The following is a 25,558-nucleotide window of genomic DNA, read 5'->3' on the forward strand; positions in this document are numbered from 1 at the left end:
AGAGACTGCACACTGCCCACTAGAGAGGGGGGCACACACAGAGACTGCACACTAGCGACTAGAGAGGGGGGAACACACAGAGACTTCACACTGGCCACTAGAGAGGGGGGAACACACAGAGACTGCACACTGACCACTAGAGAGGGGAGTACACACAGAGACTGCACACTGGCCACTAGAGAGGGGGGAACACACAGAGACTGCACACTGACCACTAGAGAGGGGAGTACACACAGAGACTGCACACTGGCCACTAGAGAGGAGGGAACACACGGAGACTGCACACTTGCCACTAGAGAGGGGAGTACACACAGAGACTGCACATTGACCACTAGAGAGGGGGGAACACATGGAGACTGCACACTGGCCACTAGAGAGGAGGGAACACACGGAGACTGCACACTGACCACAAGAGAGGGGGGGAACACACTGAGACTGCACACTGCCCACTAGAGAGGGGGGAACAAACAGAGACTGCACACTGGCCACTAGAGAGGAGGGAACACACGGAGACTGCAAACTGACTACTAGAGGGGGAGGGAACACACGGAGACTGCACACTGACCACTAGAGAGGGGAGTACACACAGAGACTGCACATTGACCACTAGAGAGGGGGGAACACATGGAGACTGCACACTGGCCACTAGAGAGGAGGGAACACACGGAGACTGCACACTGACCACAAGAGAGGGGGGGAACACACTGAGACTGCACACTGCCCACTAGAGAGGGGGGAACAAACAGAGACTGCACACTGGCCACTAGAGAGGAGGGAACACACGGAGACTGCAAACTGACTACTAGAGGGGGAGGGAACACACGGAGACTGCACACTTGCCACTAGAGAGGGGGGAACACACAGAGACTGCACACTGCCCACTAGAGAGGGAGGGAACACACAGAGACTGCACACTTGCCACTAGAGAGGGGGGAACACACAGAGACTGCACACTGCCCACTAGAGAGGGGGGAACACACAGAGACTGCACACTAGCGACTAGAGAGGGGGGAACACACAGAGACTGCACACTGGCCACTAGAGATGGGGGAACACACAGAGACTGCACACTGACCACTAGAGAGGGGAGTACACACAGAGACTGCACACTGGCCACTAGAGAGGGGGGAACACACAGAGACTGCACACTGACCACTAGAGAGGGGAGTACACACAGAGACTGCACACTGGCCACTAGAGAGGAGGGAACACACGGAGACTGCAAACTGACTACTAGAGAGGAGGGAACACACGGAGACTGCACACTTGAAACTAGAGAGTGAGGGAACACACTGAGACTGCACACTGACCACTAGAGAGGGGAGTACACACAGAGACTGCACACTGCCCACTAGAGAGGGAGGGAACACACAGAGACTGCACACTTGCCACTAGAGAGGGGGGAACACACAGAGACTGCACACTGCCCACTAGAGAGGGGGGAACACACAGAGACTGCACACTAGCGACTAGAGAGGGGGGAACACACAGAGACTGCACACTGGCCACTAGAGAGGGGGGAACACACAGAGACTGCACACTGACCACTAGAGAGGGGAGTACACACAGAGACTGCACACTGGCCACTAGAGAGGGGGGAACACACAGAGACTGCACACTGACCACTAGAGAGGGGAGTACACACAGAGACTGCACACTGGCCACTAGAGAGGAGGGAACACACGGAGACTGCACACTGGCCACTAGAGAGGAGGAAACACACGGAGACTGCACACAGGCCAGTAGAGAGGAGGGAACACACGGAGACTGCACACTGGCCACTAGAGAGGAGGGAACACACGGAGACTGCACACTGGCCACTAGAGGGGATGTAACACACGGAGACTGCACACTGACCACTAGAGAGGAGGGAACACACAGAGACTGCACACTGGTCACTAGAGGGGATGTAACACACAGAGACTGCACACTGACCACTAGAGAGGGGAGTACACACAGAGACTGCACACTGGCCACTAGAGAGGAGGGAACACACGGAGACTGCACACTGGCCACTAGAGAGGAGGAAACACATGGAGACTGCACATTGACAACTAGAGAGGGGGGAACACATGGAGACTGCACACTGGCCACTAGAGAGGAGGGAACACACGGAGACTGCACACTGGCCACTAGAGGGGATGTAACACACGGAGACTGCACACTGACCACTAGAGAGGAGGGAACACACAGAGACAGCACACTGGCCATTAGAGAGGGGGGGAACACACGGAGACTGCCCACTGGCCACTAGAGTGGAGGGAACACAAGGAGACTGCACACTGACCACTACAGAGGAGGGAACACACGGAGACTGCACACTGGCCACTAGAGAGGGGGGGGAACACACGGAGACTGCACACTGGCTACTAGAGAGGAGGGAACACACGGAGACTGCACACTGGCCACTAGAGAGGGGGGGAACACACAGAGACTGCACACTGACTACTAGAGAGGGGGGTACATACGGAGACTGCACACTGGCCACTAGAGAGGAGGGAACACACAGAGACTGCACACTGGCCACTAGAGAGGAGCGGAACACACAAAGACTGCACACTGGCCACTAGAGAGGAGGGGAACACACGGAGACTGCACACTGGCCACTACAGAGGGGAGCACACGAAGACTGCACACTGACCACTAGAGAGGGGGGAACACACGGAGACTGCACACTGGCCACTAGAGAGGAGGGAATACAAGGAGACAGCACACTGGCCACTAGAGAGGGGGGGAACACACGGAGACTGCACACTGGCCACTAGAGAGGAGAAAACACACGGAGACTGCACACTGGCCACTAGAGAGGAGGGAACACACGGAGACTGCACACTGGCCGCTAGAGTGGAGGGAACACATGGAGACTGCACACTGGCCACTAGAGTGGAGTGAACACACGGAGACTGCACACTGGCCACTAGAGAGGAGGGAACACACGGAGACAGCACACTGGCCATTAGAGAGGGGGGGAACACACGGAGACTGCATACTGGCCACTAGAGAGGAGGGAACACACGGAGACTGCACACTGACCACTAGAGAAGAGGGAACACACGGAGACTGCACACTGGCCAATAGAGAGGGGGGGTACACACGGAGACTGCACACTGGCTACTAGAGAGGAGGGAACACACAGAGACTGCACACTGGCCACTAGAGAGGGGGGAAACACACAGAGACTGCACACTGACTACTAGAGATGGGGGTACACACGGAGACTGCACACTGGCCACTAGAGAGGAGGGAACACACAGAGACTGCACACTGGCCACTAGAGAGGAGGGGAACACACAGAGACTGCACACTGACTACTAGAGAGGGGGGTACACACGGAGACTGCACACTGGCCACTACAGAGGGGAGTGCACGGAGACTGCACACTGACCACTAGAGAGGGGGGCACACACGGAGACTGCACACGGGCCACTAGAGAGGGGGGAACACACAGAGACAGTGCACACTGACCACTATAGAGGGTGGTACACACGCAGACTGCACACTGGCCACTAGAGAGGGGGGAACACACAGAGAATGCACAGTGGCCACTAGAGAGGGGGGGAACACACAGAGACTGCACACTGGCCACTAGAGAGGGGGTGGAACACACAGAGACTGCACAATGACCACTAGAGAGGGGGGAACACACAGAGACTGCACACTGGCCACTAGAGAGGGGGGAACAAACAGAGACTGCACACTGGCCACTAGAGAGGGGGGGGGACACACAGAGACTGCACACTGGCCACTAGAGAGGGGGGAACAAACAGAGACTGCACACTGGCCACTAGAGAGGGGGGGGACACACAGAGACTGCACACTGGCCACTAGAGAGGGGGGAACACACAGAGACTGCACACAGGCCACTAGAGAGGGGGGAAGACATGAAGACTGCAACCTGACCACTAGAGAGGAGGGGAACACCCGGAGGCTGCACATTGGCCACTAGAGAGGGGGGAACACACAGAGACTGCACACTGGCCACTACAGAGGGGGGAACAAACAGAGACTGCACATTGGCCACTAGAGAGGGGGGGAACACACGGAGACTGCACACTGGCCACTAGAGAGGGGGGAACACACGGAGACTGCACACTGGCCACTAGAGAGGGGGGGAACACACTGAGACTGCACACTGCCCACTAGAGAGGGGGGAACAAACAGAGACTGCACACTGGCCACTAGAGAGGAGGGAACACACGGAGACTGCACACTGGCCACTAGAGAGGAGGGAACTCACGGAGACTGCAAACTGACTACTAGAGAGGAGGGAACACACAGAGACTGCACACTGCCCACTAGAGAGGGGGTACACACAGAGACTGCACACTAGCGACTAGAGAGGGGGGAACACACAGAGACTGCACACTGGCCACTAGAGAGGGGGGAACACACAGAGACTGCACACTGACCACTAGAGAGGGGAGTACACACAGAGACTGCACACTGGCCACTAGAGAGGGGGGAACACACAGAGACTGCACACTGGCCACTAGAGACTGCACACTGGCCACTAGAGGGGATGTAACACACGGAGACTGCACACTGACCACTAGAGAGGAGGGAACACACAGAGACAGCACACTGGCCATTAGAGAGGGGGGGAACACACGGAGACTGCACACTGGCCACTAGAGTGGAGGGAACACAAGGAGACTGCACACTGACCACTACAGAGGAGGGAACACACGGAGACTGCACACTGGCCACTAGAGAGGGGGGGGAACACACGGAGACTGCACACTGGCTACTAGAGAGGAGGGAACACACGGAGACTGCACACTGGCCACTAGAGAGGGGGGGAACACACAGAGACTGCACACTGACTACTAGAGAGGGGGGTACATACGGAGACTGCACACTGGCCACTAGAGAGGAGGGAACACACAGAGACTGCACACTGGCCACTAGAGAGGAGGGGAACACACAAAGACTGCACACTGGCCACTAGAGAGGAGGGGAACACACGGAGACTGCACACTGGCCACTACAGAGGGGAGCACACGAAGACTGCACACTGACCACTAGAGAGGGGGGAACACACGGAGACTGCACACTGGCCACTAGAGAGGAGGGAACACAAGGAGACAGCACACTGGCCACTAGAGAGGGGGGGAACACACGGAGACTGCACACTGGCCACTAGAGAGGAGAAAACACACGGAGACTGCACACTGGCCACTACAGAGGGGAGCACACGGAGACTGCACACTGACCACTAGAGAGGGGGGCACACACGGAGACTGCACACGGGCCACTAGAGAGGGGGGAACACACAGAGAGTGCACACTGACCAATAGAGAGGGGGGGACACACGGAGACTGCACACTGGCCACTAGAGAGGGGGGAACACACAGAGAGTGCACAGTGGCCACTAGAGAGGGGGGGAACACACAGAGACTGCACACTGGCCACTAGAGAGGGGGTGGAACACACAGAGACTGCACAATGACCACTAGAGAGGGGGGAACACACAGAGACTGCACACTGGCCACTAGAGAGGGGGGAACAAACAGAGACTGCACACTGGCCACTAGAGAGGGGGGGGACACACAGAGACTGCACACTGGCCACTAGAGAGGGGGGAACAAACAGAGACTGCACACTGGCCACTAGAGAGGGGGGGGGGACACACAGAGACTGCACACTGGCCACTAGAGAGGGGGGAACACACAGAGACTGCACACAGGCCACTAGAGAGGGGGGAACACATGAAGACTGCAACCTGACCACTAGAGAGGAGGGGAACACCCGGAGGCTGCACATTGGCCACTAGAGAGGGGGGAACACACAGAGACTGCACACTGGCCACTACAGAGGGGGGAACAAACAGAGACTGCACATTGGCCACTAGAGAGGGGGGGAACACACGGAGACTGCACACTGGCCACTAGAGAGGGGGGAACACACGGAGACTGCACACTGGCCACTAGAGAGGGGGGGAACACACTGAGACTGCACACTGCCCACTAGAGAGGGGGGAACAAACAGAGACTGCACACTGGCCACTAGAGAGGAGGGAACACACGGAGACTGCACACTGGCCACTAGAGAGGAGGGAACTCACGGAGACTGCACACTGGCCACTAGAGAGGAGGGAACACAAGGAGACAGCACACTGGCCACTAGAGAGGGGGGGAACACACGGAGACTGCACACTGGCCACTAGAGAGGAGAAAACACACGGAGACTGCACACTGGCCACTAGAGTGGAGGGAACACATGGAGACTGCACACTGGCCACTAGAGTGGAGTGAACACACGGAGACTGCACACTGGCCACTAGAGAGGAGGGAACACACGGAGACAGCACACTGGCCACTAGAGAGGGGGGGAACACTCGGAGACTGCATACTGGCCACTAGAGAGGAGGGAACACACGGAGACTGCACACTGACCACTAGAGAAGAGGGAACACACGGAGACTGCACACTGGCCAATAGAGAGGGGGGGTACACACTGAGACTGCACACTGGCTACTAGAGAGGAGGGAACACACAGAGACTGCACACTGGCTACTAGAGAGGAGGGAACACACAGAGACTGCACACTGGCCAGTAGAGAGGGGGGAAACACACAGAGACTGCACACTGACTACTAGAGATGGGGGTACACACGGAGACTGCACACTGGCCACTTGAGAGGAGGGAACACACAGAGACTGCACACTGGCCACTAGAGAGGAGGGGAACACACAGAGACTGCACACTGACTACTAGAGAGGGGGGTACACACGGAGACTGCACACTGGCCACTACAGAGGGGAGCACACGGAGACTGCACACTGACCACTAGAGAGGGGGGCACACACGGAGACTGCACACTGGCCACTAGAGAGGGGGGAACACACAGAGAGTGCACACTGACCAATAGAGAGGGGGGAACACACAGAGAGTGCACAGTGGCCACTAGAGAGGGGGGAACACACAGAGAGTGCACAGTGGCCACTAGAGAGGGGGGGAACACACAGAGACTGCACACTGGCCACTAGAGAGGGGGTGGAACACACAGAGACTGCACAATGACCACTAGAGAGGGGGGAACACACAGAGACTGCACACTGGCCACTAGAGAGGGGGGAACAAACAGAGACTGCACACAGGCCACTAGAGAGGGGGGAACACATGAAGACTGCAACCTGACCACTAGAGAGGAGGGGAACACACGGAGGCTGCACATTGGCCACTAGAGAGGGGGGAACACACAGAGACTGCACACTGGCCACTACAGAGGGGGGAACACATGGAGACTGCAAACTGGCCACTAGAGAGGGGGGAACACACGGAGACTGCACACTGGCCACTAGAGAGGGGGGGAACACACGGAGACTGCACATTGACCACTAGAGAGGGGGGAAAAAACGGAGACTGCACACTGGCCACTAGAGAGGAGGGAACACACGGAGACTGCAAACTGGCCACTAGAGAGGGGGGAACACACGGAGACTGCACACTGGCCACAAGAGAGGGGCGGAACACACTGAGACTGCACACTGCCCACTAGAGAGGGGGGAACAAACAGAGACTGCACACTGGCCACTATAGAGGAGGGAACACACGGAGACTGCACACTGGCCACTAGAGAGGAGGGAACACACAGAGACTGCACACTAGTCACTAGAGAGGAGGGAACACACGGAGACTGCACACTGGCCACTAGAGAGGAGGGAACACACGGAGACTGCAAACTGACTACTAGAGAGGAGGGAACACACGGAGACTGCACACTTGCCACTAGAGAGGGAGGGAACACACTGAGACTGCACACTGACCACTAGAGAGGGGAGTACACACAGAGACTGCACACTGCCCACTAGAGAGGGAGGGAACACACAGAGACTGCACACTTGCCACTAGAGAGGGGTGAACACACAGAGACTGCACACTGCCCACTAGAGAGGGGGGCACACACAGAGACTGCACACTAGCGACTAGAGAGGGGGGAACACACAGAGACTTCACACTGGCCACTAGAGAGGGGGGAACACACAGAGACTGCACACTGACCACTAGAGAGGGGAGTACACACAGAGACTGCACACTGGCCACTAGAGAGGGGGGAACACACAGAGACTGCACACTGACCACTAGAGAGGGGAGTACACACAGAGACTGCACACTGGCCACTAGAGAGGAGGGAACACACGGAGACTGCACACTTGCCACTAGAGAGGGGAGTACACACAGAGACTGCACATTGACCACTAGAGAGGGGGGAACACATGGAGACTGCACACTGGCCACTAGAGAGGAGGGAACACACGGAGACTGCACACTGACCACAAGAGAGGGGGGGAACACACTGAGACTGCACACTGCCCACTAGAGAGGGGGGAACAAACAGAGACTGCACACTGGCCACTAGAGAGGAGGGAACACACGGAGACTGCAAACTGACTACTAGAGGGGGAGGGAACACACGGAGACTGCACACTTGCCACTAGAGAGGGGGGAACACACAGAGACTGCACACTGCCCACTAGAGAGGGAGGGAACACACAGAGACTGCACACTTGCCACTAGAGAGGGGGGAACACACAGAGACTGCACACTGCCCACTAGAGAGGGGGGAACACACAGAGACTGCACACTAGCGACTAGAGAGGGGGGAACACACAGAGACTGCACACTGGCCACTAGAGATGGGGGAACACACAGAGACTGCACACTGACCACTAGAGAGGGGAGTACACACAGAGACTGCACACTGGCCACTAGAGAGGGGGGAACACACAGAGACTGCACACTGACCACTAGAGAGGGGAGTACACACAGAGACTGCACACTGGCCACTAGAGTGGAGGGAACACACGGAGACTGCACACTGGCCACTAGAGAGGAAGAAACACACTGAGACTGCACACTGGCCACTAGAGAGGAGGGAATACACGGAGAGTGCACACTGGCCACTAGAGAGGAGGGAACACACGGAGACTGCACACTGGCCACTAGAGAGGGGGGAACACACGGAGATTGCACACTGGCCACTAGAGAGGTGGGAACACACGTAGACTGCACACTGACCACTAGAGAGGAGGGAACACACAGAGACTGCACACTGGCCACTAGAGAGGGGGGAACACACGGAGACTGCACACTGGCCACTAGAGAGGAGGCAACACACAGAGACTGCACACTGGCCACTAGAGGGGGGGAACACACGGAGACTGCACACTGGCCACTAGAGGGGGGGAACACACGGAGACTGCACACTGGCCAATAGAGAGGGGGAACACAGAGAGACTGCACACTGGCCACTAGAGAGGAGGGAACACACGGAGACTGCACCCTGGCCACTAGAGAGGGGGGTACACACGGAGACTGCGCACTGGCCACTAGAGAGGGGGGGAACACACGGAGACTGCAGACTGGCCACTAGAGAGGAGGGAACACACGGAGACTGCACACTGGCCACTAGAGAGGAGGGAACACACGGAGACTGCACACTGGCCACTAGAGAGGGGGGGAACACACGGAGACTGCACACTGGCCACTAGAGAGGGGGGAACACACAGAGACTGCACACTGCCCACTAGAGAGGGGGGAACACACAGAGACTGCACACTGGCCACTAGAGAGGGGGGAACACACAGAGACTGCACACTGACCACTAGAGAGGGGAGTACACACAGAGACTGCACACTAGCGACTAGAGAGGGGGGAACACACAGAGACTGCACACTGGCCACTAGAGAGGGGGGAACACACAGAGACTGCACACTGGCCACTAGAGAGGGGGGGACACACAGAGACTGCACACTGACCACTAGAGAGGGGAGTACACACAGAGACTGCATACTGGCCACTAGAGAGGGGGGAACACACAGAGACTGCACACTGACCACTAGAGAGGGGAGTACACACAGAGACTGCACACTGGCCACTAGAGAGGAGGGAACACTCGGAGACTGCACACTGGCCACTAGAGAGGAGGAAACACATGGAGACTGCACACTGGCCACTAGAGATGAGGGAACACACGGAGACTGCACACTGGCCAGTAGAGAGTTGGGAACACATGGAGACTGCACACTGGCCACTAGAGAGGAGGGAACACACGGAGAGTGCACACTGGCCACTAGAGAGGAGGGAACACACGGAGACTGCACACTGGCCACTAGAGAGGGGGGAACACACGGAGATTGCACACTGGCCACTAGAGAGGGGGGAACACACAGAGACTGCACATTGACCACTAGAGAGGAGGGAACACACAGAGACTGCACACTGGCCACTAGAGAGGAGGGAACACATGGAGACTGCACACTGACCACTAGAGAGGGGGGAACACACGGAGATTGCACACTGGCCACTAGAGAGGGGGGAACACACGGAGACTGCACACTGACCACTAGAGAGAAGGGAACACACAGAGACTGCACACTGGCCACTAGAGAGGGGGGAACACACGGAGACTGCACACTGGCTACTACAGAGGAGGGAACACACAGAGACTGCACACTGGCCACTAGAGAGGAGGGAACACACGGAGAGTGCACACTGGCCACTAGAGAGGAGGGAACACACGGAGACTGCACACTGGCCACTAGAGAGGGGGGAACACACGGAGATTGCACACTGGCCACTAGAGAGGGGGGAACACACAGAGACTGCACACTGACCACTAGAGAGGAGGGAACACACAGAGACTGCACACTGGCCACTAGAGAGGGGGGAACAAACGGAGACTGCACACTGGCCACTAGAGAGGAGGGAACACACAGAGGCTGCACACTGGCCACTAGAGAGGAGGGAACACACGGAGACTGCACACTGGCCACTAGGGAGGGGGAACACAGAGAGATTGCACACTGGCCACTAGAGAGGAGGGATCACATGGAGACTGCACACTGGCCACTAGAGAGGAGGGAACACACGGAGACTGCACACTGGTCACTAGAGAGGGGGGAACACACAGAGACTGCACACTGCCCACTAGAGAGGGGGGAACACACAGAGACTGCACACTGGCCACTAGAGAGGGGGGAACACACAGAGACTGCACACTGACCACTAGAGAGGGGAGTACACACAGAGACTGCACACTAGCGACTAGAGAGGGGGGAACACACAGAGACTGCACACTGGCCACTAGAGAGGGGGGAACACACAGAGACTGCACACTGGCCACTAGAGAGGGGGGGACACACAGAGACTGCACACTGACCACTAGAGAGGGGAGTACACACAGAGACTGCATACTGGCCACTAGAGAGGGGGGAACACACAGAGACTGCACACTGACCACTAGAGAGGGGAGTACACACAGAGACTGCACACTGGCCACTAGAGAGGAGGGAACACTCGGAGACTGCACACTGGCCACTAGAGAGGAGGAAACACATGGAGACTGCACACTGGCCACTAGAGATGAGGGAACACACGGAGACTGCACACTGGCCAGTAGAGAGTTGGGAACACATGGAGACTGCACACTGGCCACTAGAGAGGAGGGAACACACGGAGAGTGCACACTGGCCACTAGAGAGGAGGGAACACACGGAGACTGCACACTGGCCACTAGAGAGGGGGGAACACACGGAGATTGCACACTGGCCACTAGAGAGGGGGGAACACACAGAGACTGCACATTGACCACTAGAGAGGAGGGAACACACAGAGACTGCACACTGGCCACTAGAGAGGAGGGAACACATGGAGACTGCACACTGACCACTAGAGAGGGGGGAACACACGGAGATTGCACACTGGCCACTAGAGAGGGGGGAACACACGGAGACTGCACACTGACCACTAGAGAGAAGGGAACACACAGAGACTGCACACTGGCCACTAGAGAGGGGGGAACACACGGAGACTGCACACTGGCTACTAGAGAGGAGGGAACACACAGAGACTGCACACTGGCCACTAGAGAGGAGGGAACACACGGAGAGTGCACACTGGCCACTAGAGAGGAGGGAACACACGGAGACTGCACACTGGCCACTAGAGAGGGGGGAACACACGGAGATTGCACACTGGCCACTAGAGAGGGGGGAACACACAGAGACTGCACACTGACCACTAGAGAGGAGGGAACACACAGAGACTGCACACTGGCCACTAGAGAGGGGGGAACAAACGGAGACTGCACACTGGCCACTAGAGAGGAGGGAACACACAGAGGCTGCACACTGGCCACTAGAGAGGAGGGAACACACGGAGACTGCACACTGGCCACTAGGGAGGGGGAACACAGAGAGACTGCACACTGGCCACTAGAGAGGAGGGATCACATGGAGACTGCACACTGGCCACTAGAGAGGGGGGTACACACAGAGACTGCACACTGGCCACTAGAGAGGGGGGGAACACACGGAGACTGCACACTGGCCACTAGAGAGGAGGGAACACGCGGAGACTGCACACTGGCCACTAGAGAGGAGGGGAACACACGGAGACTGCACACTGGCCACTAGAGAGGAGGGAACACATGGAGACTGCACACTGACCACTAGAGAGGGGGGAACACACGGAGACTGCACACTGGCCACTAGAGAGGAGGGAAGACACGGAGACTGCACACTGGCCACTAGAGAGGAGGGGAACACACAGTGACTGCACACTAAACACTAGAGAGGAGGAGGCACACACGGAGACTGCACACTAAACACTAGAGAGCCTGGTATAGTTGTCCTTTTTGCTGAGATGGGACATGATGGACAACTCCCCCCCATTGTCAACCACGTGCCTCACAATTAGTTCATGCACCTTCCTAGCCATTAGCTGAATGTCACACATGAGATTAGGAGAGGGAAGAGAACAGGCAGGAGGTGTCTCCTGTGATAGGGACAATGGTGTGAAGGACCATCTCCCCATTAACATTCAAAAACTCAATTGCCTTGTTCGAGAAAATAAAAATAAAATTACAAAGCAAGTAAAGTATCCAAATGGAAAAAAACTATCAAAGTGTTAAGTCCTTAGCAGTGGCGGCTTCAGAGGTAGGGCCACAGCACAGTCCAATATACAAATAGGGGATCCAAACCAACTGCCACTCCAACTGCTGTCACACATCACTGGCAGTTGGTGTGGCTCCTCTATTTGTATATTGGACTGTGCTGCAGCTTCACCTCTGAGGGCACTACTCCACCCAGACAATAAGCTCACAGTCCTGCAGCACTTGGGGCGTATTGCTTTGTCACCCAATAACCTTGAGAGGGAATGTTTTACCACTTTTCACCCTTTTCATCATGTTTTAGCATCTTTTTTTTTATTACGGGGGGCAGGCTGTGTTTCTGGCAATACACTGAGAGCTACAGGAGTACATACATCCTCGCCTGCTAAACCACCCAGGAACGCCCATTGAAATCCAGAGCTAATGCCTCCAAACTCACACTGCGCCTCCTGGCGATAACCATTGGGATGCAAGCGCAGTGTGAGTCAGACTCATGCACAGAGATAAAACATTGGCCATTTGCGTGCGACATCACATTGCGTGCACCTCCGAATCCGGCCCCTTCTCTCTATCTAACTTCCCTTCCACTTCCCCATCCTCCAGCGATGTCAGTAGTGGACTTCTATTAGAGCAGGAAGTCCACTAGGGCTTGGGGGAGCCGAGACCCTACCACAGGGTCTTGTCACTAGCGCGATAATCACGACCATCTCCAGGCCGCTCGCACGGGCTGTGGGTGGTCACCCGCAGCTTTGCGAGCGGGCTGGAGAAAAAAAAAAAACGCCCATCACACTTGCGAGCTGCCTCCGGCAGCGAGCGGGTCTGAATCAGGCCCTCAGCACTCTGTAATATGCATAATACTCAGCACTCTGGGCCTGATTCAGAGCCGGACGCTCTGACAGAGCGCTCGCTCTGAATCAGGGACGGTCTTTTTTTATTTTTAGAACGGCCTCCTGGCCGCTCGTATAGCTGTGGGTGACCACCCACAGCTATAGCGAGCGGCCAGGAAGATTGTCACGATGGTCAAGACCATCGCGACCATCGGGCTTGAGACGAGACCCTTGTGGTAGGGTCTCGTTGCCGCAAGCCCGAGATAGATTTCGGCTCAAACAGAGCCGAAAGCTCTCCCACTGACATCACTTGTGATGTCAGTGGGGCCGTCCCCAAATGGTAGGCGTTCCAATGGGAACGCCTCCGTTTGGGTTGCCACTCCCCCGGCTCGCCCACCAAAGGGGGCATGCTGTCACTCAACATCGACAGCACGCCCCCTTTGGTACGAGCGACGGATTGCATGTTGCTATCCGGGTCACGTGCATGTGTACGATAGAGACTGGCTCCATCGTGCGCATGCGCTCTGGGCCACCATCGTCCCGGTTGAGAGCGCTCAGCGCTTGCGACCGGGTCTGAATCAGGCCCTCTGTGCTCAGGGCCTGATTCACCACAGATCGCTATTCTGCTAGAACGCACGCACCGCAGTTGCTAATATTAGTGGTGAAATGTAAATGTGTGCAATCGTATTGCGATCCCAGCTTACCAGAAGGACGCCTACTTCCCCTTACTCACATCCGTATACTTGGGTAACATCGGACCCATATGCACATATAATGCAGGTCAGACCTCACTCAGGAATTGCTGACTTCAGCGCACGTTATGACTCCTCAGGCTGCGTATGGTATTGCAGTGGATAATTTATGCACGCCCCTGCAATGGTGTCTGAACGCACTGGCACGCCAGCATTTGCCATACCACCCCTCCATCACCACCCACAAATGACACTTCCTGTCAATCAATGTGCTCGGGGTCTGCGTAGCCTCTGCAAATGCATTTCCCGTCGCAATAGCTAGTTTGCACACGCTCACTACGATGGATACACATGCGCAGAGCTAAAACACCGGCCGAGTGCGTGCGTTCTCTCCTGCGCGATCCTTGCTGAATCAGGCCCTCAGCATTATGTATTATGCATAATACTCAGGGGCCTATGTATCAAGCTTTTTTTTAAATAAAATGATGTATAAACTACGGTTTCTGTATACTTTATGTAGTATACCTATGTACTAACGGCATCATGCAGGAGATGTCACAGAAATCTCCAGCAAAGTACTAATTAGCTCTTCAAATTACAGTCCCTATTATTATCAGTGGGGACTGCGATCTGACCCCTATGTTCCAAACTCCTAAAATGTACGTTTTTCGGAGTTTAGCACCTGTAGATTACACCGGCTTCAGATGGTGTTATCTGCTTTAAACCTGTGGAGGCTCCAGGTGCAGGAGATAGGTCTTTCGTTCTCTCTCTCGCAGCCTCGGCCGCGTCCGGAAGGTGACGTTGTTTGCATGCGCAGCGTCAGCTTCCCCCGGAGAAATCTTTCAATATTCCGGGGATATAAATCGCGGCGATAGCGGTTTTGCAACCACTGCCCTTGGGAGTTCCCTTTTGTTCATAGCAGAGATATTTTCATTAAACATTTTCATTAACAATTAAAATACCCTTGCGATATGGATACATAATATTCACAGCAGTTCTGGGATTATTAGTAAATAGACCCCTAAGGGCCTCATTTATCATTGAGTTTTATCATTCACAGGGCGGGATGTACTAAAGGAAAAATGCGTTAAAAACCCTGTTTTTGAGGTTTATTACCGCATTTCCATATGTACTAAGGCCCTGATTCAGAGCCGGACGCTCTGAAAGAGCGCTCGCTCTGAATCAGGGCGTCTTTTTTTTTTAATGTAGCGGCCTCCTGGCCGCTCGCATAGCTGTGGGTGATGATGGTCGCGATGGTCAAGACCATCGGGCTTGCGACGAAACCCTTGTGGTAGGGTCTCGTGGCCGCAAGCCCCAGAGAGATTTCGGCTCTAACAGAAAAAAGTGGGCATGTCCGGACGGGTGCCTGACGTTTGTAGGCATCACGGGGGCAGGGTCACGCGATCGTGTCATTTTGGCCCCGCCCCCGCTACACAATGCCGATAATACAGGCATTGTGAGGCAGGGGGCGGGGCCAAAATTACGCGATTCGCGTCACTGGCTGCCCTCGCAGCGGTGGTTTGGAGTAAATTGCGGGGGATGTCGGGGGGATCGGCGGCCGCCGGGAGGCTTGCCTGCCTTTCCGGGGGGGCGGGAGCTGCACCCGATTATCGGGAGGCTCCCGCCCAAATCGGGAGGGTAGGCAACCCTGCTGCAACCTTAGTACATCCCGCCCACAATGAGTGATATAACTTGTTACATATGATAATGGTGCTCCAGCCAATCAGCTCCCAACTGTCATCTGTTTGAATTGGGGGGATAAGGGTTAAAGTGTCCACCTTACTCCATAATTATTCCGTATCATTTTGCTCCTGCACACGATCGCTGGGTGGAATAAACAATGCGTCTGAGTGAATAGAGCCGGTATTACAGAGCGGTGGCTGGGGGGGGGGGACAAGGATTTGACTTCAGAAGACTCTGCTCAATCTGTTCTCTGCAATAATGAAGGAGCCATTTTTCTCACTTCCTTTCATCTTCCATCTGATAAGCGCAGGGTCCCCACGGCGCCTGCACACATAACGATAACTCACAGCCAACTGTTGTTTTGTAAATTGAAGAGAAGGATGAAGCGGAGGGAGACGTCTATCAGTCCGGCTCCCTGCTCAGTGCTGATAATATGTCAGTCTTACAAAGCAAAGTCTTCAAAATACAAATGACATAGTCAGAGAGCAAACATTTGTATCCGATCATCCATCCACGCAGCCGCCACATGCATCATCTCTGTCTGCCTTTAATTGCCTGGGATAGAAGCCAAGGATATGGGAATGAGCCCCAATCACTGGAGAGGAACAACAAGAGCGGCGGTGAGAACAAAACATAACTATACTGAGGGCTCCTGTCAGGACGCAGACAGGAGGCATCGGGGACTTCTCAGAACAGATATTTATCACTGATGCTATTCGCTACGTTTCCAGCGCTCAGTCACTGGCGCCAGGAGTAATATATAACTTACATTGTTCTTGCACTTCAAGCGTCAGTGTTTAAGGAAAATATACCCCGAGCCTCTTATCACGGTCTGCAGATTACGCTGCTTTATGAGACACAATTTATACAATTAGCACAATTTATCCTTCAATCCTAAATTTGGCAGATGTGATGACACTTTCCCGAAAAGCCACTCAGGTTAAATGAGCGCTCTTCATCGTGTTTATCACAGCACGAGGAAGCCGCTTTCTGGTATTAGATGTTCTTTACTAAGGCCCAATGTTATCTCCAATCACTTGTTATTTGTTTAGTTATCAATTCTACATCATAAGCCAGGGTGTCTCTGCATATCCAACATCGGTGCCAGGGTGTCTCTGCGTATCCAACATCGGTGCCAGGGTGTCTCTGACTATCCAACATCGGTGCCAGGGTGTCTCTGCGTATCCAACATCGGTGCCAGGGAGTCTCTGCGTATCCAACATCGGTGACAGGGTGTCTCTGCCTATCCAACATCGGTGCCAGGGTGTCTCTGCCTATCCAACATCGGTGCCAGGGTGTCTCTGCGTATCCGACATCGGTGCCAGGGTGTCTCTGCGTATCCAACATCGGTGCCAGGGTATCTCTGACTATCCAACATCGGTGCCAGGGTGTCTCTGCGTATCCAACATCGGTGACAGGGTGTCTCTGCCTATCCAACATCGGTGCCAGGGTGTCTCTGACTATCCAACATCGGTGCCAGGGTGTCTCTGCGTATCCAACATCGGTGCCAGGGTGTCTCTGCATATCCGACATCGGTGCCAGGGTGTCTCTGCGTATCCCACATCGGTGCCAGGGTGTCTCTGTGTATCCAACATCGGTGCCAGGGTGTCTCTGCGTGTCCAACATCGGTGACAGGGTGTCTCTGCCTATCCAACATCGGTGCCAGGGTGTCTCTGACTATCCGACATCGGTGCCAGGGTGTCTCTGCGTATCCAACATCGGTGCCAGGGTGTCTCTGCATATCCGACATCGGTGCCAGGGTGTCTCTGCGTATCCCACATCGGTGCCAGGGTGTCTCTGTGTATCCAACATCGGTGCCAGGGTGTCTCTGCGTGTCCAACATCGGTGACAGGGTGTCTCTGCCTATCCAACATCGGTGCCAGGGTGTCTCTGACTATCCGACATCGTTGCAAGGGTGTCTCTGCGTATCCAACATCGGTGCCAGGGTGTCTCTGCGTGTCCGACATCGGTGCCAGGGTGTCTCTGCGTATCCAACATCGGTGCCAGGGTATCTCTGACTATCCAACATCGGTGCCAGGGTGTCTCTGCGTATCCAACATCGGTGACAGGGTGTCTCTGCCTATCCAACATCGGTGCCAGGGTGTCTCTGACTATCCAACATCGGTGCCAGGGTGTCTCTGCGTATCCAACATCGGTGCCAGGGTGTCTCTGCATATCCGACATCGGTGCCAGGGTGTCTCTGCGTATCCCACATCGGTGCCAGGGTGTCTCTGTGTATCCAACATCGGTGACAGGGTGTCTCTGCGTGTCCAACATCGGTGACAGGGTGTCTCTGCCTATCCAACATCGGTGCCAGGGTGTCTCTGACTATCCGACATCGGTGCCAGGGTGTCTCTGCGTATCCAACATCGGTGCCAGGGTGTCTCTGCGTGTCCAACATCGGTGCCAGGGTGTCTCTGCGTATCTGACATCGGTGCCAGGGTGTCTCTGCGTATCCGACATCGGTGCCAGGGTGTCTCTGCGTATCCGACATCGGTGCCAGGGTGTCTCTGCCTATCCAACATCGGTGCCAGGGTGTCTGCGTATCCGACTTCGGTGCCAGGGTGTCTCTGCCTATCCAACATCAGTGCCAGGGTGTCTCTGCGTATTCGACATTGGTGCCATGGTGTCTCTGCCTATCCGACATCGGTGCCAGGGTGTCTCTGCCTATCCAACATCGGTGCCAGGGTGTCTCTGCGTATCCCACATCGGTGCCAGGGTGTCTCTGCGTGTCCAACATCGGTGCCAGGGTGTCTCTGCCTATCCAACATCGGTGCCAGGGTGTCTGCGTATCTGACTTCGGTGCCAGGGTGTCTCTGCCTATCCAACATCAGTGCCAGGGTGTCTCTGCGTATTCGACATTGGTGCCAGGGTGTCTCTGCCTATCCGACATCGGTGCCAGGGTGTCTCTGCCTATCCAACATCGGTGCCAGGGTGTCTCTGCGTATCCCACATCGGTGCCAGGGTGTCTCTGCGTATCTGACATCGGTGCCAGGGTGTCTCTGCCTATCCAACATCGGTGCCAGGGTGTCTCTGTATATCTGACATCGGTGCCAGGGTGTCTCTGCATATCCGACATCGGTGCCAGGGTGTCTCTGCCTATCCAACATCAGTGCCAGGGTGTCTGCGTACCCGACATCGGTGCCAGGGTGTCTCTGCGTATCCGACTTCGGTGCCAGGGTGTCTCTGCGTATCCAACTTCGGTGCCAGGGTGTCTCTGCGTATCTGACTTCGGTGCCAGGGTGTCTCTGCCTATCCAACATCAGTGCCAGGGTGTCTCTGCGTATCTGACATTGGTGCCAGGGTGTCTCTGCGTATCCAACATCGGTGCCAGGGTGTCTCTGCGTATCTGACATTGGTGCCAGTAATGTAACTGGCATTAGGAACAGTTCTTCACCCTTCTGCAAGTACATACACACATACTGCTGCACTACTTATCCCAGCAAACACTGGCATGTGTAAAAATTTCTGTATACTGTATATTACAAATACGCTCACGCATACATACAAACACTCAAACACACACACCAGACACATACACACAAACACACTCACACACACACACACCAGACACACGTACACATGAACACTCTTACACACACACCAGACACACACACACATACTAGGTACTCACACAAACACTCAAGCACACTCCCGCACACACCAGACACACACATATTAGACGCATACACACACACACAAACAAACACTCACAAATACCAACACACACAGACATACAAACAAACACTTATGGGCAAATGTAACACACTAACAAGCATAACGAGCCCCAGGCTCTGTTGAGCCGGTCCTGGTTCTGGAAATACAGTGGACAAAATGAGTAGGGGTCCCCTGTGTTTTCCATAATCAGAACCAAACTCTTTCTAGCAGGAGTGTAATGCCACAGTCAGGGGAGTCCTTTCACTGGGTACCCGGGCAAAGCATTATACCCGACATCTAATCAGCTAAAGCCGAGGATCCCTGGGGGGTGTCAGCATTTCTAATGTCTATAAACTATGCTCTGGTGAGATTCTGCCTGACCGCTATACAGTAACCTCACTGACCGCTGTACAGTAACCTCACTGACCGCTATACAGTAACCTCACTGACTGCTATACAGTAACCTCACTGACTGCTATACTGTAACCTCACTGACCGCTATACAGTAACCTCACTGACCGCTATACAGTAACCTCACTGACTGCTATACAGTAACCTCACTGACCGCTGTACAGTAACCTCACACACTGCTATACTGTAACCTCACTGACCGCTATACAGTAACCTCACTGACTGCTATACAGTAACCTCACTGACTGCTATACAGTAACCTCACTGACCGCTATACTGTAACCTCACTGACCGCTATACAGTAACCTCACTGACTGCTATACAGTAACCTCACTGACTGCTATACAGTAACCTCACTAACCGCTGTACAGTAACCTCGCTGACCGCTATACAGTAACCTCAGTGACCACTGTGCATTAACCACACTGACCATTGTACAGTAACCTCACTGACCGCTGTACAGTAACCTCACTGACCACTGTACAGTAACCTCACTGACCGCTATACAGTAACCTCACTGACCGCTGTGCATTAACCACACTGACCATTGTACAGTAACCTCACTGACCGCTGTACAGTAACCTCACTGACCACTGTACAGTAACCTCACTGACCACTGTGCAGTAACCTGACTGACCGCTGTAGAGGAACCTCACTGACCGCTATACAGTAACCTCACTGACCGCTGTACAGTAACCACACTGACCACTGTACAGTAACCTCACTGACCGCTATACAGTAACCTCACTGACCGCTATACAGTAACCTCACTGACCGCTGTACAGTAACCTCACTGACCGCTATACAGTAACCTCACCAACCGCTATACAGTAACCTCACTGACCATTGTACAGTAACCTCACTGACCGTTGTACAGTAACCACACTGACCGCTATACAGTAACCTCACTGAACGCTATACAGTAACCTCACTGACCACTGTGCATTAACCACACTGGCCGCTGTACAGTAACCCCACTGACCGCTGTACAGTAACCTCACTGACCATTGTACATTAACCTCACTGACCTTTGTACATTAACCACACTGACCGCTGTACAGTAACCTCACTGACCGCTGTACAGTAACCTCACTGACCATTATACATTAACCTCACTGACCATTGTACATTAACCTCACTGACCATTGTACATTAACCTCACTGACCATTGTACAGTACATTAACCACACTGACCGCTGTACACTAACCTCACTGAACATTGTACAGTACATTAACCTCACTGAGCGCTGTACACTAACCTCACTGACCATTCTACATTAACCTCACTGACCACTGTGCATTAACAACACTGACCATTCTACGTTAACCTCACTGACCATTGTACAGTACATTAACCCCACTGATCGCTGTACATTAACCCCACTGATCGCTGTACATTAACCACACTGACAGCTGTACATTAACCAGACTGACTATTCTACATTTACCTCACTGACCGCTATACAGTAACCTCACTGGCCGCTATACAGTAACCTCACTGACCGCTGTGCAGTAACCTCACTGACCGCTATACAGTAACCTCACCGACCGCTATACAGTAACCTCACTGACCGCTGTACACTAACCTCACTGACCATTCTACATTAACCTCACTGACCATTCTACATTAACCTCACTGACCACTGTGCATTAACCACACTGACCATTCTACGTTAACCTCACTGACCATTGTACAGTACATTAACCCCACTGATCGCTGTACATTAACCACACTGACAGCTGTACATTAACCAGACTGACTATTCTACATTAACCTCACTGACCGCTATACAGTAACCTCACTGACCGCTGTACAGTAACCACACTGACCGCTGTACAGTAACCTCACTGACCGCTATACAGTATCCTCACCGACCGCTATACAGTAACCTCACTGACCGCTGTACAGTAACCTCACTGACCGCTATACAGTAACCTCACCAACCGCTATACAGTAACCTCACTGACCATTGTACAGTAACCTCACTGACCGTTGTACAGTAACCACACTGACCGCTATACAGTAACCTCACTGAGCGCTATACAGTAACCTCACTGACCACTGTGCATTAACCACACTGGCCGCTGTACAGTAACCTCACTGACCGCTGTACAGTAACCTCACTGACCATTGTACATTAACCTCACTGACCTTTGTACATTAACCACACTGACCGCTGTACAGTAACCTCACTGACCGCTGTACAGTAACCTCACTGACCATTATACATTAACCTCACTGACCATTGTACATTAACCTCACTGACCATTGTACATTAACCTCACTGACCATTGTACAGTACATTAACCACACTGACCGCTGTACACTAACCTCACTGACCATTGTACAGTACATTAACCTCACTGACCGCTGTACACTAATCTCACTGACCATTCTACATTAACCTCACTGACCATTCTACATTAACCTCACTGACCACTGTGCATTAACCACACTGACCATTCTACGTTAACCTCACTGACCATTGTACAGTACATTAACCCCACTGATCGCTGTACATTAACCCCACTGATCGCTGTACATTAACCACACTGACAGCTGTACATTAACCTCACTGACCATTGTACAGTACATTAACCACACTGACCGCTGTACACTAACCTCACTGACCATTGTACAGTACATTAACCTCACTGACCGCTGTACACTAATCTCACTGACCATTCTACATTAACCTCACTGACCATTCTACGTTAACCTCACTGACCATTGTACAGTACATTAACCCCACTGATCGCTGTACATTAACCCCACTGATCGCTGTACATTAACCACACTGACAGCTGTACATTAACCAGACTGACTATTCTACATTAACCTCACTGACCACTGTACATTAACCTCACTGACCACTGTACATTAACCCCACTGATCGCTGTACATTAACCACACTGACCATTCTACATTAACCTCACTGACCGCTGTACAGTAACCTCACTGACCACTGTACAGTAACCTCACTGACCTTTGTACAGTAACCTCACTGACCGCTATACAGTAACCTCACTGACCGCTATACAGTAACCTCACTGACCACTGTATATTAGCCACACTGACTGCTGTACTCACTGACCACTGGTCACAGGACCTGACATACCCTCCATCAGGGACCTGTCTCAAGGATTTGGGTTCACCACAGGACTGCTGGGGGACAACTTTGAGGCCCGTATTCAATTTGGAGCGAAAATCCGTTTTTGCGTGTTTTTGGCGAAAACTTTTCGCCGATGACGTCATTTTAGCCTGTTTTGATTTCACTCCGTATTCAATTTGGAAGACTTTCCGCCTCAATGCAAATGTAATAGGCAAAAAAGTTTTGCCTATGAATAGCAGGCGGAAAAAAGTGCAGAATTGGGGTTTTGGGGTGCAATGTTACGGGAGCCCCCTGCAGCCTTCAGATAGTCCCCCAAAGGTAAACTGTGTCAAAAACTTTTTAAAGAAACACTCACGGACACCCGAAAAAATTTATTTTGAATTTGGGGGCAAAAAAAAAATGTTGGGGGACAAAGTTAAAAAGTAGTGAACTAGACTCTGGGGGGGTCCCCAAGTATGGCCCAGGTGTTTTTTTCATTGCAGGTGTTTGCGGCAGGTGGATTTTTCACAGTTTTTCAACTTCACTTTAGCAACTTTAAAATATGCTGACCCCCATTTTCAAGTACCCCAAATTTGCTGTGATGTTATTTTCTGCAAAAAATACTCCTGAATACTATTCTGCACCACGTATAGAAAAACGCTATTTAGCAGCTATTGAGGCCGTTTAAAAACACCAAATACCTTCAGCAAGCCAAATCAGGGGGTACTATAGGGAACCCCCATGTCAGAGCATCTTTTTGGGGGCCTTAGGCTGATTTCCCCAAAACTGACAGTACTTTCCACCTGTTTAAGGTTCACCGGGTCCCGTTTTCGTCTACTTTTAAATTGAATATGGTGATACGCGGGTACGCGCGTGATACTTTTCTGCCTGCAAAACAGGCGATGTAGGTGAAAAGTCAGGGAGGTGAAAAAGTATCGCGGCTGAGATCGAATTGAATAGGGGCCTCTGTGCTAGCTCTTTTCCGACGTCACAGGATTACAGCACATTATAGGCTCTGTGTAGCATCTAGTGAGCAGATTGGTGTTTATTGCTGATACTGTAAGTGGTCCTTATAATGACCAATAACCATTACTATATGTGATAAGGATGATTACCCAGCTGGAGACTGCACTAAGCCAACCAATCAGGAGCAGCTGTAGCTCGGCCATTGGAGGGGCTTTATAATATGTTCCGGTCACTTCTCCCCTGATCAGTCATGATGGCAGATGACAGACTTCATTCTTGCAGACAATACAGCTATGAAGACTTTATTACATATCATTCTGACATGTGACCGTAGCAATTGCCACAGGGACCAAGGATTATCTAAAATTAGGAATGTGGTTATCAAGGTGATACCTTCCAGCTGGTATTTGCCAACGCCAGTTGCTAAGCTACATGTGATTTCCGGTTTCAGAAAATGACACAGACAAGCTGCCTCCTTATTACACTTTCTGCATCACAATACAATGATACACGCCAGGTGCACGGCACCGATTATCAACATAGGTTCATACAATGAATTATCTCTTCCCTTTTCCATCGGCTGCTCATAGACATTCGGCCACTGGGCCTGATTCAGAGCCGCTCGTAAGCGGCCGCTCGTTCGTTCCGAGCGAAGTTTGCACAACTGCACATGCGTACGGATCGTAATACGCATGCGCGAACCAGTCAGTGCGGCCGAAAATCGTTTGTTCGCTAAATAGCGAATGCCTGCTATTTTGAGTGACAGGAGGAGACGTATGTGGGTGGTAACAGGGGAAGGTGCTTGAAAACGGGGAGTGGAGATCCGAACGCAGGCGTGCTTAAAGGTCAAAACGGGCGTTTTATGGGTGTGCATAATTAATACAGCAGCGTCATTGGCCACATCACCAGGTTATTTTATAGTCAGAACTGCTCGCAAGATTGCGGTAGGAAAAACCAACCACAAGAATAGCGAGCAGTTCATACGCTGGTCGATGTACTCGATTAATCTAATAAATAGCGGACATGACGTAGGATGCGAGCGGCCAGGGGGCGTAGTATTAAAAAAAAAAACCGCATGTTTGGTTCGCTCGTTCAGACCTAGAGGCGTGAACAGACCGCAAAGAGCGAACGGTTCATTTGAATAGCCACCCCTATTTTCTGAACGAGTGAGCGCAAATAGCGTCCGGCTCTGAATGAGGTCCACAGATCATGCGCGGTGCTAACAGGTCAAGGCACAAGGTCAATCCATAAAACAGAGGCGCGTGCAATTCTACATCAGCCAATGGACTGCTAGCAAGGGTGTCTGGGATGGCTACAACCTGAATGGGTCACTGGA

This window comes from Taudactylus pleione, unplaced genomic scaffold (assembly GCF_031769625.1).
Source record: "Taudactylus pleione unplaced genomic scaffold, aTauple2 ptg000843l, whole genome shotgun sequence".
In the NCBI taxonomy this organism is placed as follows: Eukaryota; Metazoa; Chordata; class Amphibia; order Anura; family Myobatrachidae; genus Taudactylus; species Taudactylus pleione.